General features: G+C 35.5%; 1 protein-coding gene across 4 annotated transcripts in view; it reads left to right on the forward strand.

The window, feature by feature from the left end:
* Positions 1 to 14,223: 14,223 nt before the first annotated feature.
* Positions 14,224 to 16,183, forward strand: part of LOC138708851 (calcitonin gene-related peptide type 1 receptor-like) — a 687,365-nt gene continuing 685,405 nt past the window's right edge. For 2 of the 4 annotated variants that reach the window (XM_069839100.1, XM_069839103.1), the window contains exon 1: positions 14,224 to 14,331. The gene's annotated coding sequence lies outside the window, so the exon portion shown is untranslated. The remainder of the gene's footprint in view (positions 14,332 to 16,183) is intronic. The other 2 variants (XM_069839099.1, XM_069839098.1) reach the window with 2 other exon arrangements.

The raw sequence follows: 16,183 nt of genomic DNA on the forward strand, positions 1-16,183 counted from the left end.
ACACCTTTGTTAGTTTTTGGTAATTTAACGTTTTATAATGCTAAAAGCAAGGATGCCCCTTATCATCTACTTGGAGGATTTAGTGAAGAACTGTTTTCAGAACATGGGAGGAGTGATAGTAGGAGGAAGAAGGATAAATTGTACAAGATTTGCTGATGATATGGCGTTGTTAGCAGAAGAGAAGATGATACTAAGAGATATGCTACTAGAGCTAAATGACAGCTGTGAATAGTATGAAATGAAGATAAGTGCCAACAAGACGAAGACCATGGTCATAGGAAGAAAAGTAAAGAAGGTAAACTTGCGAATTCTAAATGAGCCAGTAGAGCAAGTGGATAGCTTCAAATACTTGGGTTATACATGAGCTGCTGCCAAGAAGTCAAAAGGAGGGTAGCAATGACAAAGGAAGCTTTTAATAGAAAAATAAGCATCTTCTGCGGACCTCTGGGAAAAGAATTAAGGAAGAGACTGCTGAAGTGCTTTGTATGGAGTGTAGCATTATGGGGCAGAAACATGGACATTAATGACGCGATGCACGCCCGAGCGCAACAGTGCATTGAAGCAGAAGGAGGTGCCTTTGAAAACGCGCGAAAACATCGACCCCAACTTCTAGAATATTAGGTATGTATGCATACGTGAATACAAACTTAAAATTTATCCGTTATCTGTCTCAAAATGCGAGTTAGTACAATGGAATCTCAGAAGTTTTTGTGAAATCAAAGAGCCATATCTCCGTAACCGTTCGAAAACGGACCTATATTCATATTAACGTTTTCACTCAGAATGACTTCAGAATTCACATCCTAAATTTTTTACCTTTCCTCGTGAATCACCCTGTACGTAGCCCATGTATATTATATTCCTACTCACTAGTCCCCTACAAATATCGCAAATTAACAAATTAGGCCTACACCGAAGTAAAAGGAATCAATCACTGTACTCACACGCCTACTGGCACTTATGCCAGAAATAGTGTCATATATGTAAATATATATTTTTATTATTATTTATGTACAATGGCTGTAGAGGGCGTCCTGCGCGTATAAGACCCTAAAACGGCCAGAAGTGTCAATAAACTACTACTAGTACGTAAACGATAAATCTGAGCCTTATTAGCACAGTCTAATACATACAGTCACGCAACTCATACGTATAAAATATGCCAACATTTGACAGCTGGCGCGACAGTAGCCCTCTAGCGGCAGGCAAGTTAAAAGTGTGTACACGACATATGATAACACATCAGAAAACGGGTTTTGCGTAATTTATTTTATATTTTTATGCTATACAATAAGTGTATATGGTTCTTATTAATTCTACTTTAGAATCCTGGAAGAATTTCACACGCAGTTAATCTACAAGTTTCAGAAGCTGGGAATAAACGTAATTTTTTCTGCTCCTTACAACTGAATCATGGCCCTGATCACGTATCATGGTTTGAAATAATATAATTCAATGCATTCCTAAATATATTTATGAATCATTGGAACTTTGCATTTTCTGTGAGAAGAGTAAAAATTAGTAGCTTCAGAATTGTAGGGTACATCGCGTGGTGAACTCCTCTCCATATTTCCTGAGAAATTAACGATTTTGCATACCGCAAATTGAGGTAAACTCGGCCGCTGAGGTAATCTTGAAAATAAAGAAAAGGGGACGATTTAAACATTAATATGAAGTTCATTATTTTTCCATTTCTTAAGAACCGGTATTTCCTTTATTATTTTGAGTCACAAATAGTGCTGATGTTATGGTTTAAATTTTTATGGCAAGTTTACCGCATTTTACATTACATTTCCAGTTTTCACACATAATGCCTAATTTTAACTTGTCCTACCTATATAATACGTAATTTACATGCACTTACTGTTAATATGACGTAGGTGAGAACAGATAAATGAACACACAATTTTGTTGAAAAAATTGTAACTTCAATTAAATCAGAAAATGTAGGCCTAATTTTATTTTCAGAGCAGAAGTGTTGTAAGTCAAAAATGGGTAATGAGGGGTTAAAGTAAACATTCTGTAAAATACAGCGCAAAGTGGCAGTTAATATTGAATGTATTTAAACTATTAATTGTCAGTGAATAGCACGAAGGATATATTAATTGCTACTTTGCGCTGTATTTTACAGAATTTTTACTTTAAACCTTATTACGTGATTTTGACTTACACCACTTCTGCACTGAACGGCTCAAATAATCACTGGGAATGTAAAATCAACACCAATAACAGTCATGAAAATTATTACAGAAAAGATTGCTTTTTCTATTAAATTAAAAAAGGCTCTTTTATTTCTTGAGAACTTAATACGTCTGCCACATGAATCTACAGCAACACATCAGAAATTTATCGACACAGTCTGGATTTATTCAAGAAGTGAATATTTTGCAAAAGGATTACCATACTCCATGAATTCTTGCAAAATTAACACCATGATACCTACTTGAATGCTATATAATATTCAACTTTTGAAAAATATAAAGAAAAAAACACGAATACAAAAATTATGGAATTACTTGCATTAAAAACTGTAGATATATTATCCAAAATCGGAATGGTTACACATTTACACATATGATCTCTGCAAAAAAAAAAATAATAATAATATACTGTAACAGGTATTTACTTTGTTTTTATTTAAACTGTCCTTCCTGACATACAAATAGGTAACTGATAAGTAATAAATGTTTTATAGAACACAATACGTAGGCTACCTACAACGTGGATTATAGGTTATGACTGAGTTATGATTTTCTCTTGGACTTTAGGGAATCTGAAGAACGACAAATTCGGAGATTTAAACTTGTTGTTATTGCAATTTTCGTCATTGCACACATTACCTTTATTCCGACGCATGATTAAAACGTTAATATAACATCTCGCATCCCTTTAAAGCACGTGCTGGCTGTATCAACCCTATGACCAGTGCCTTGCCTGCCGCTTGGGCGCTAGTGTCGCGAATGTTGGCAAAAAAAGTGTTGAAGTTGCGCGACTGTGTGTATTAGACTGTGCTTATTACGATTTTATTATTATGTAATAGTTTACATACATAATATCGCTGTTCCGGAGGAACAACGACGTAAGTGCAACATAGATTGTTTTTCAGGAGAAGCAAAAACAGAATCATATTTACATATAAATACATCAGGGGGCGGTTATTCAGGTGAAGTAAGTGAAGTGCTACTTCTACGCGTAAAACACAATTTTATCTTTTATTAATAATTAATTCTAGTTATTACCGGTACCGCATTTATAAATATAAGTTTTATTTTCAGTCGTCATGAACAGTGTTTAGTTGTATAAATAGTACCTGTAAGCGTCCGTTGAATAGAATAATGTCAACTGTTACGAGCGCCGAGCGGTATCTATTAGAACTTACGATACTGTAGAGGTGAAATTATTTGGGTTCCCATTCTCATACAGCACTTGGTTTCCATGGTAACGTGACTTCACTGACTAAAGAAAGATTGTATGAGTGAAGAGCGTTTCTGAGTCTTTCAGTTACGGAGAATTGTCAGACTTCTAGGTGGAGTGACCAGTTTGCAGATCTAACGGTACTAATAAAAGAGAAGGGTTGAAACTGGTCTCCAAGGCCGGGGCATGGATAAAATTATATATTCATCCATGGCCGGGGCTATTGTTTAAGGGCTGTGAAATTTTACAGTATGTACTACCTGACTCGAGAATAGTATTCTCATTTCCTGTGTCCAAGCAGCCACCCCTGCAGCGGTAAATTAGCTGGCTCCATATTATTTTATCAGGAATACACTTCACATACATGTGCAAAGTTTAAAAGTTGTTTTCCGCAGCGTGTATTATTTCTTCTCATGAGCTCAGCAGTTTTGTTCCAGCTCTTGTATTTGAAAGTTTAACGCGCGCGTAAATGTACACGTCATGTAGCTTAATACTGTGTACGTATACAGTATATTAACTTATTCTTTATATATAATTTGAACTGGAAATGCAAATTACGGGAAAACGGCTGAACGGATTTTAATGAGTGACCCCTCATTTTTATGCCTGGCATCCAAAGTTTTTCGGAAAAATAGCAGTTTTCAATGAAATGTCAATTTTCCTACATAATTTTCCTATTTTCCAAAATCCATCTGTTGTCAGTTTTGTGAACTAATTTTATTGAATCACGGCCGACTTGATTGAATTTCAGAACAAAACACACACTACAATAAACAATAGGCTATTACACGAAGGCCATGACCTGCAGGATTGCCGACATGTTTAGAGCTCAATTCAATTTGTTATTAAAAACTGATTCTGCAGTGTATAATTTTCTGAGTACAGCTGTGTATTGGATATTCAAATCTACGAAACTTGAGGTGGTTTGATGACATTATTACCATTATAAATTAAATATTATTATAGTTAGTATCATGATGCGTCTATTCTTCATTAATTGTACATAATATTGATGCTATATTGATGACATGAAAGTGAAACGTTTTGAGGTTATGTAAGTAAATGTAGAGAATATCTTAATTTAGATCTTCATTTCTATAATTTACTGAGTGACTGCTATATATAACTACAAAACTTAAATAAGATAATAATACTGCTATTAAAAATCAAATATTTTTATACTTATTAACCCAGTGGGGTTGGGTCTTTTTCATATACTTAATGGCGGTGTAGTGTAGATATTGATATGTGTCATTGTCTTCAGTATTGGCTCGAGAGAGCGCAAAAATTACAGTTCGTTCCTAAGGAAAGATGAAAAGGTACTACTTACTGATAAAATAAGAGGCCTAGAAAATTTTGTAGTCTCCAGATCATTTCAGCAAGATCTCTTAGTAGGATAAAATGATTTTACGCTCTACATTTCAAGCTCTACATGCAGCAGCTATACGAAAATGCTATTGTTCGAAAACTTAGCAAACATGACATTTTTTTTTAACTTCTACCTACAATCCACAATGACCTGAAATAGCTACTGCTATCATTCTGACATTGATACTTGCGTTTACGCGTTGAAACTCAAAAACTGAAGTTGGATATGTTCAAGAAAAAGTATTTGGCCTAAAAAGAATCCATTCAGATGTTTCATTATTATGGAAGAAAATAACTATCAAAAAGACAAGTATTGTTCATTGAAAATAAATCTGAAACATTTTTATTTGAACGTCTAACGAACTTAGTTTGCATCAGCATTTGCTGCACAAGCCACTAGTTTAATGTATTTAGAGTATATTAGTAATAAGTATATATAGTGTATTAATCCTACATCTAAGTGTATATTATATGTTTAATCACCATAGTGCTATTATACAAATAAGAGTATTTAGGTACCAGTACACCGAAAATGTTGATAAATGAGTGCGAAATGTGTATTCCGAAAATTACACAGTAATTTATTAGAAATGCCGTTTTGTACACTTAAATATGAGGGCAAAAAAAAAGATGTTTTAAATTCTTGATGACCTACAGTTCCATTTCTTCTTTGTTTTAAAAAGTAGTAAGAAAATAGAGAAGTTGTATAAAATAACTTTAAAAAAAGTCTTCCGATGAAAGAAGTTTTTCTTTTTGAGAATATTGAAAATTTCACTCGAAATGCTACGTCAAAGGAGAGACTTCCATCACTAGCCCCGTAATTTTGCGTAGAGATATACTGTCCAATCTCAGTGTTAAACTCAGACATTTTATGAAGACACCATCGACAGGTTTGCTGCTTTAAAAGATAGGAGGATTGACTTGGTATGCAAGAAATTGGGTGAGTCCTGAAATAAATTAATTTTCCTGTTTGCATGTATTCTGGAACTAATAAAATTGAACGTAGTTTACGAATAGTAGGCCTACTTATTACATTGGTGAAACTAGTCATGCATTTATTTATGTGAAAGCACTTCACCTATTATTTTACGGCGAGCCGCTACTGAAATACATAATAAATATTTGAAAAAATATATATATCATGACAATCGAAATAAACCAAAATATTATAATTTTGGTTACTTTTGTACCTACTAGTCAGAGAGGGGTGTTTTAATATTCACCCCAATTTTGCAGTTGCGTCATAGTTCTTCCTGAGCAGCGATAAGTAAAATGAAGAACTTTATAATATAAAATTAAAAAGATTATGAAAAGCATATGTTTGCTTCTATGAATCACAGTCAGACGATTAAACTAAGTTATACAAAGAAGTAGACACACACTGACACACAATACGTGTTACTTTTATATTTCCGGAAAGAGAGAGCGCTGCGAGTAAAATATAAGAGCCTGAAGAAAAGTTTAATAGCGCGTAAAATGAGACCACTGAAGACAAAAATATGTTCCTTTATGAATACTCTTAAAATGACTGTCTCCAGGCATAGTATGGGGTTCGGTATCAAAGTTCAGTGTTTTTAGAGCGTGTGGCTACGATTAATCCTGGAGTTTTACTGCGAAAGAGCACTGAACTGACTAACGCGGGGAAGTTCCGCAAGGACAAAACCACTTTATATTAGAGCGTGAAATAATTATTACTGGACGATTTATAGAAACTGGGACAATAACAGAATTTTATAGCATTTCTACTTAGTTCTTCAATTTTATGAATGTTTTCATCGTTTCAGGGGGCCCTGATTCTAAAAGTTATGTACACTCAGTGTTGCCATAAGTAGGGATTTTCACACGAAAAGTGATATATGGATTTTTTTTAAAGCAATTGCAAAAATTGGTATTCATGTTTTGACAAAATTAGTCACTTACGGGATTTTAAAAACAACAGATTCATGTGTCCCTTGTTTTGTGGCTATCCTGTGCAGGGACGCCAACCTCTCTAATACAAACTGGAGTACTAATGACTTTAAATTGAGATAGGCCTACTTTTCTCATAAAAATGATGGTACCGACTCAAAAGTAATGTTTATTAAATATGTAATGCTGTAGAAATTTAGTTATGAATAGAACGTGAATTTTTAGATGATAAAAATTATAAGATATAATAATCGCCCATGAGGAATTAGCAGTCAAAAAATAAGGAAAACACACACTGAAAATCCCTATAATTCACAACACATTTTTAGCTTCAGAATACTAACCAATTACTTCTGAATAGTTCATTCTCTATTTGTAATATTCTTTTACCCTTAAAACTAAAGAAAAAAAAGGTATTTTACTAACAACTTCAAATTAGTTTAACTCTGAAAATATTGAGATTAGGACATATGTTTATATTGCATATTTTACTCAAAATGTCTTTCGGAAATAAGCTCCGTTAGTTGCGGTAAATCCTCGTGAATCACCCTGTATATTTTTTTCAACAGAAAAGTGCATATTAACTATCCTGTAAGTCATATTAGCAGTTTTACACTTAATATGTAATTTATTTATTTATTTATTTATTTATTTATTTATTTATCTTTTATTATTGTTAAGTTATTTAATGACCTTGTATAAACTACTAGGTTATTTAGCGTCGATGTATTTGGTGATAGCGAGATAGTATTTGGAGAGATGAGGTCGAAGTTCGCCATATATTACCTAACATTTGCCTTACGGTTGGGGAAAACCTCGTAAGAAACCTAACTAGATAATCAGCCTAAGCGGGAATCGAACCCATGTTGGAATCAGTTGGCAAGCGCCTCTGCTGACTGAGATACGCCGGTTGTTGTTGTTATTATTATTATCATCATCATCATCATCATCATCATCATCATCATCATGTGTATTACCATTAGGCTACTATTATTTCCTTTTTCTTTATTTCTTTCTTTGTATTAGTTCAATAAGAGTTTTATATTGTTCTTTGATTCTGTCGATACTCTATTGGAATTTAGTGTAATTTGTACCAGTTTTATATTGTTCTTTGATTCTGTCGATACTCTATTGGACTTTAGTGTAATTTGTACCAGTTCTATATTGTTCTTTGATTCTGTCGATACTCTATTGGACTTTAGTGTAATTTGTACCAGTTCTATATTGTTCTTTGATTCTGTCGATACTCTATTGGAATTTAGTGTAATTTGTACCAGTCTTGTCACTGTTTGTATTTGTTTTATTTGTATGTGTATCTGGTAGGATGAGAGAGAAGGCCTTAATCTTGTCAAATTAAACAAATAATTTAAGTTGTAGTAAAGGTCATTGTTGTATCAATCTTTATTACATTTTCAAGTCCACACCTGTGGAGTAATGGTCAGCGCGTCTGGCCGCGAAACCAGATGGCCCGGGTTCGATTCCCGGTCGGGGTAAGTTACCTGGTTGAGGTTTTTTCCGGGGTTTTCCTTCAACCCAATATGAGCAAAATGCTGGGTAACTTTCTGTGCTGGACCCCGGACTCATTTCACCGGCATTATCACCTTCATCTCATTCAGACGCTAAATAACAAAGATGTTGATAAAGCGTCGTAAAAGAACCTACTAAAAAAAGAAATACATTTTCAACAATCTGCGAGATCTAGTTCTAAACCATGAAAAGAAAGTAAACTGCAGCACAAATAAGATGCAAGTGTTCCCTGATAATACCTGTGCTTAGCGCCGAAATGACATCAAGCCAGTACAGTCTATGAACAACTAGTCTAACCTTATCTCCGTACGCCCTGGGGCAGAATACGGTCCCTAGCAATCACGTGCGGCAGTTTAAATCACGCTCTCTACTGGTAACAACGGAGCAATGAGCGTATTCCGAATCTCACCGGTGAGCAATCTGATGGCATCACGGTGTTCCGAATTCCACCGATGACGTCATTGATGCTCCACCGGTGTCGCACCAGTGCCATCAACTTGCAGAGGTGGTGGCAGTCTCCATCAGCCGCCATCAGTGAATCTGATTGGTTCTTGTATAGGGCGGGAATTAGCAGACGAATGACACTGTTGTGTCATGGCGGTGTGTTCTGCTGCATTGTTTGTAATGAGCACAACGTAAAAACAATATGTTAATGGCTTATGAGCGAACATGTGAACGGACCAGTTATTACTACCGGTTCAAGAAATAAATTGTTTATGCTATCTTTTCTTTGAACGAGATGGGAGTACGAAAATTTCGCAAAATTTTGCTAGCGTAGCACAGACAACAACTTGTACAGTCGCCATGACATCATCGATCCTTCCAGCAGTTTTGTTCCTTATTTCGCTGCAACGTGACGTCATTGATGCCACCGGACCGGTGAGATTCGGAATACGCTGAATGACTACCTACAGCGCTGACTGAAGAGCCGAGTTCGCTTCTCTCCATCACTGTTCCATGGTTTACATTTAAATGGAGTGATTCGTGCACGGTTCTCTCTTATCCGACAATTCATACGGCAGCAAAGTCCTGGCTGTTACGTTAAGTTTAGTAAGCACGTTCTAATCATTTCCGTTTATGAAATAGCCTACACCAGAATCTCTCAGACCTCTGTAAATAATTTTAATAATTCTAAGGACCGCCATAAGCTATTCGGCTATTATGATAAAATTTTTTAACATGCGTTGGAAATTATGTAGACTAAACTAAAAAAAAAAAAAATGAATTGTGTTTACAATATATTTCTCAATGTGTTATACTAGAGAGGTAAAAACTTGAGGTCCATTGTCTGTCAGAAAGTTGGGGGCGTGACTGTACTACAGTTGGTGAATACTGAATACTTCCACAGTTATCATCCGTGCATTCCGAAGGTGAGAGGCAATGTTAGCCTACATGTCATGTATAAAAAATCTCAATTGAGTGTACTGACGTAAGTTTTATTTGGCGATAATATTGAACTAAATAATTTGTTTTGTTAACAATGAATTAAGAAAGAAATTAAAATATTTATTACTCTCCTTCCAGTTATGCTACATAAAAATATAAACATATCCTTTACAGAAAACAGTATTATATCCAAACGCGTTTTACATTCATTCATAATGTTCTGCCCAAGGGCAGCATTCTCCAATCTTTCCTATTTTCTGCTTTCCTCTTTGTCTCCTCATATGATCCATATATTTTAATGTCTATTATCTCATATCTTCTTCTGCCCCGAACTCTTCTCCCGTTCACCATTCCTTCCAGAGCATCCTTCAGAAGGCTTCAGTGACCCAGTGAAGGCTTCCTTTTCCTCTTTCTGATCAGTTTCAGCGACATTCTTTCTTCATCCACTCTTTCCAACACAGCTTCCTTTCTTATTCTGTCTGTTCATTTCACTCGTTCCATCCTTCTCCATATCCACATTTCAAATGCTTCTAGTCGTTTCTCTTCACTTCGCGCTCATCGATCGGGAGAGTTGCACGTGGCAGTCTCTATGCCGTATCAAAATACGGTCGATTAGCGCTTCTCTCGTTTCCTCCTTCCTTTGCTATACCAAGTCTTTCACCCAATCCCATAGACAGTAAATACTCTTCGATATGGTACCCTTCTGTCCGGAAAGCGTCGTTCATATTCAGCAACGGCATGCAAGGTAATTCCATCGCACAAACCATAATCATACACAATACCGGCGTATTCTGCAGTCGAAAATTTATAAGGCATCTTGAAAAACACAACTTAACACTTCCGATAACTGTACCTGTATAACTACTGTACTGTAGGTAGCTGACTGAACTGCTTTGAACCGATAAGTGATAACGTATTTGTTGTGACATTTGTAATGCCCCACCACCCGGTTTGTTTCTCTTGTCTTATCTACATCGCTCACAATGCAGATTCCAGTGTTACATCATTCATCGGTGATTTTGTCTCACGTCAGCAGCATATGGTAACGTCTGATTCACATTGGGGCGAGACGTTTTACCAAAAAAATGCATCTAGCTCCGCCATCGTTCGAAAACGGACCTATGTTCATATGAACTTTTTCACTTAAAATGACCTAAGATATCGTATCATAAATTTTTTACCTTTCCTCGTGAATCACCCTGTATAAGGTATAGTGACCGGGAGAAGAGTTCGGGGCAAAAGATATCAGCTGATAGACAACGTTAAGATATATGTATCATATGGGGAGATTAAGGGGAAAGTAAGAAATTGGAAAGAATGGAAAATGCTGGGTTTGCAGTTAAAGATCTGCTCTTGGGCAGAACACTGTGCGTGTATGTATATAATATACTGTATATATATATATACACACACATACATACACGTACATATTCTTTGTTAAGATTTTTAAGTTTCCCCTTCCGGTGGCAGAAGCGTCTGAATGGTTATGGAGACTTTCATGGGGTAGAGTTATTTTATTGATTTGCCTCTCTGTTGCTGTCGTGTGTCCTATCAGACAGTATTCAAATTTCCCACACGTGTTTGCGGTTTTGTTTGTGTTTTAGTTTAGTGGTTGGGGCTGGTGGTAGTTGTAGGGGAGTTTCTCCAGTGTTGTTTTGTTGTTTGTGTTCGGTGGAGTTGCGAAGATGAGTTGTATACATACTCGATTTACTTACGAATGTGTGTATTGTTTATGTTGTTTAGATGTGTGAATAGTATGTACTGTAAAAGGAAGCAAAAACGAGCAAAATTGTATTCGATTTTTTTGTTTGAAGTATCTCGAAGAATAACGTCCTGAAATTGACATTACTTACGGTGCACCCTATATGTTTCATTAGAATGGACAGAGTCCAAGCTATATTTTTCTTAACGATTCATCATTGCTTTCTCTCTTATTTATAACTAGCTGAAAGCACCCGGCGTTGCCCGATTGTTCTTTTTGCTTCTTTTTTTAATTAAACTGGTTGTTAGACCTTTCGGTTGTACCAAAAAATCAATATGTACATATATAATTTAATTTATATTGGAAGATTTTTTACCCCTTGACTTCTGCATGCCTATTTTTTTTAATATGACTTGAGAAACTCTATCTCACAAATTCAGAACATATTAGGCCTATATTAATTCTTATTTCATACACAGAATACAGATACAATATAAACTCGCAATAAGTCATTTTTTAAAATAGAGACTAATATTCTGAGAGACGTATACCAGTTTTTTTTTTAGAAATCAAGAGATTATTTCCACAACGCATAACGTACTACATTGGCAACATGATTATACAGTTAGAATTTCGCAGTAACACATTTTCGGACATGAACAACAATATTTTTAGAGACGTATATTATTTTTATTTTTACTATTTTACTATTTTACTATATTATTTTTTACTATTATTTTCAGTCGGCTTATGTACATCCACATACTACATTAGCAATATGACAAAAGTATCATTGGATTTATTTTTGATATGTGTAAAATAGTTTTTTTCCTACTCCTTTGTATAAAATATAGTTGAGAATGTGAAAAACACGGAGTTTTTAAGTTAATGTCTGCAACTTTGAGCGACTGTCCTTGAGTTTAATTTTAATATGGCCATTACAAATGTTAGTCGCACTGAAATTGCTGTTACTTAAAATCGAAACGCATGTTAGTGGGTATCATAAGAATGCGTGGATAAAAACATCATATTTCGTTTTGCCAGTTAATATTGTCACTTCCATTACTACGTTCTGAATGAATTTTTTCACACCAATTCTTGTTTCATTGCATAATTTTGGTGGGTTTGGTATTATTGGTGATTCAGTATTAAGTGTTAAATTATATAGTAGCAATCCTTGTGGTTTCAAAGAATTCAAGAATTCAGTTGGATAAAACACAGTCTGTCACTACGTACAGTATAACTGCATTGAGAAATTAATAATACGTTCCTGGGCTGAGTAAAGATATTTATTGCATGAATTTATCTAGTTTTAGCCTTCATGATGTGTATCAACAATGTTATTTAATTTCGTGTTATAATTTCCGTGGTCTCGTGAAAGTCGATGTTGCATAATCAGACAATAATAAAGAACAAATGACTGCAGAGAATTGGATTTTAATATTATACATGAATGTTTGATCGTATATAATTTTACTTTTTATTTTTTTATTAATTTAACGTCCATTTGCAGAATTTTAATGTAGCCTATGTTCTTCTGGTTATGAAGGTTAAATGTGCAAACTTAGGCAAATATCGGTCAAAGCGTGTAGAGAGTACATACATATATACATACATACATACATACATACATACATACATACATACATACATACATACATACATACATACATACATACATACATACATACATACATACATACATACATACATACATACATACATACATTCATTCATTCATACATAGCCACATTGACTTTTATACAGAGTGATTTATATAGAACTGACACACATCTTTCATTAATTGTTTCAAAACGAATTGTGCTAGCGACAACTTATTATACCTAAAATGTAGAGGAATTTTAGGAGATTATTTACCTCTATAGCAAATGTTGAAAATGTCCTCCATCCTGCATAAGGCACAACTCAACACGTCGTTCCATGTTACTGGCCACTCGTTGGAGGACTCTGTTGTCAATAGCTTGAATCTACTGTGTGATGTTGCGCTTCAGATCGTCCAATGTCTGGGGACGTGTGGCGTAAACCCTATCTTTTAAGTAACCCCATAGAAAGAAGTCCGGCGTTGTCAAATCCGGAGATCTCGGTGGCCACAGGTTCCTGGAAATTATTCGGTCGTCAAAGAAACTTGGTTTTAGGCCTGCACTTTTCGCAGCTCTCTGACACATTGAGTAGGTGTACCCTGTCTCCTGCGACAAACGTCTTAATGATTTTTTGGGTGACTGCTCCAGTCGTGCTCTTACGTCAACAACAACAACAGTGGGAAGCCTAGATGAACGATGCTTGCCCTTTTCACTCACCAGAGATCCAGTTGTTTCCAATTTGTTTACCATTCCCAGTATTGTGTTTCTTTTGGGAGGATTGCGAACACCAAATTCTCTCTGGTATGCCCTTTGAGCAGCTGTAATTGAATTCGTAATCCAGTATTGCTTCACAAGGAAGAGTCGTTGATTTAATGTGTACTGCATTTTCACGTTGACACAAAATGTCGAAAACAGCTGCCAACAATAGGAATAAAACATAAACATCTGCGCATCTAGTGCTGCCAACAATAGGAATAAAACATAAACATCTGCGCATCTAGTACTGCCAACAATAGGAATAAAACAAACATCTGCGCATCTAGTGACAAGGAATCGAAACTCCAGAACATTCTGCTTAGTTTGGTGCTAAAATTGGGTCATTGAATGAATTTCCAACGGAATAATTAAAGAAAGAAATGTTTCAGTTCTATATAAATCACTCTGTATATAAGATTTGAAGTTCCTATATGTTAGAGTTGTGCGTCGCGTGTGATGTAGGTGGGTTTGAGCAATAGCCATGAGGGCTTGATATTTGACATAAAATCAACTTTGGGTTGCAGTTTCGAGTCGCATCGTCCCAACAAGTGATGCCCCCCCTCCCCTCCACCCGACGCGCGTCGCGGCGGTGTGAGATGTTGGCCGTCGCGCCTCACTTCAGTCGTCTGCGGATCGCCGCCGGAGTCGGGGGTCTGGTGCAGAGTCCAGGTGGGCGCACTTGTGTTGTATGTGTGGCGCACACGAAGCCACTATTATTATTATTATTATTATTATTATTATTATTATTATTATTATTATTATTATTATTATTATGCCGTGACGTGTGTGTGACATAATCAATTGCTTTTAATATATGAGGAGCATAATGACGCGGGTTCGAAACCCGTTGCAGTAGTGTTGTTTTATGTTTCGTGTGTTTGTGGGCAACTGATTTTATGATTTATTTAATTGAAGTAATTCTATCGATAATTTTCGCTTCCCTGTTCGAAGTTTTACCTTGAATTCGTGTTCCGGCTTTTCTCGATCTCACAGTAGGCACGTCACTCACACTTAGTCAACATTACACCTGCCTACACATAATCCAATACAGAACTTCACTTTAAAGATCAGTGTCCTAGGTAGGATTCAAATCTACGAATGTGAGTGCCATAAATATCAGGGATGCGCCTTACGTTCTATACTTCTGTGTAAAATACTGATTTTCAGTAGTTTTATTTATTTTTTAACTTATTTTTGTATGAGGATTCATGAGAAAAAATTTAAAAAATATCTCAAGATTTTAACAAAATACTTTTCCTACTTCCTGACGCCACGAATGATGCTCTGTATCCAGTTTTCTTCTGTATCTTGAGTCCTCGTTCGTGTTTTAGTTAACAACACTCTCATCTCCGAGTGCAATCATAACTAATCAGGTGACAAAATTATATTATACTAATTGACGGATATCTGTTAATACAGACCTCGTCCTATTTTTATGGTCACATTACGTCACTTTTCTGAAAATTCCAGTACCTTCAGCATCGTAGATTCAAGTCCACACCTACAAGTATTACGTTAGCAGACAATACTATAGACAATCTGTTAAGTTTATTCATAATTGTCGGTAGACGTCTTGTTAAGTCACCTTACAGTAAGTGTCTGAAAATACCAGGACTTTCAACATCGTGAATGCAAGTCCACACCTACAAGTATTACGTTAGCAGACAATACTATTGACACTATTTTAAGTTTATTCATAGTTGTCGGTAGGCGTCTTGTTAAGTCACCTAACAGAAAGTGTCTGAAAATCGCAGGACTTTCAACATCGTGGATCGAAGTCCACACCTATAAGTATTATGTTAGCAGACAATATGTACTGTACTATTGACAGTATTTTAACTTTATCCATAGTTGTCCTTAGGCGTCTTGTTATAAGTCACCTTACAGAAAGTGTCTGAAAATCGCAGGACTTTCAACATCGTGGATCGAAGTCCACACCTATAAGTATTACGTTAGCAGACAATACTATTGACGGTAATTTTGAAGTTTATCCATAGTTTTCGGTAGGCGTCTTGTTAAGTCACCTTACAGAAAGTGTCTGAAAATCGCAAGACTTTTAACATCGTGGATCCAAGTTCACATCTACAAGTATTACGTTAGCAGACAATACTATTGACATTCTGTTAATAGTTGTCGGTAGGCGTCGGGTTAATATCACCTTTCTGAGAGTGTCTAAAATTAAAAGACTCTAATAAACAGAAAATGTTGATAGTAACATTTTCTTATCTACAGTTCGGGTTACAACAGGATATGAATACTCTGAGAGAGATTTGATTCCAAAAGAATATTTCCTCTCTCTTTTGTGCTCTGTGTTGTTTTAACCTACTGAGTCCTGAGACATTTGTTGTTTTATTTTTAAAGTTTAATATAATTCAATACTTCAAAAAAAAAAAAAAAGTCACTAACACGAGGAAAAATGCTGACAAAATTCTGCAGGTTACAGTTAGGACACAAATGCAGATGTATTATATTTTTTTTATTTTAGTGGATTATTTTACGACGCTTTATCAACAGCTTAGGG

This window comes from Periplaneta americana, chromosome 11 (assembly GCF_040183065.1).
Source record: "Periplaneta americana isolate PAMFEO1 chromosome 11, P.americana_PAMFEO1_priV1, whole genome shotgun sequence".
NCBI lineage: Eukaryota > Metazoa > Arthropoda > Insecta > Blattodea > Blattidae > Periplaneta > Periplaneta americana.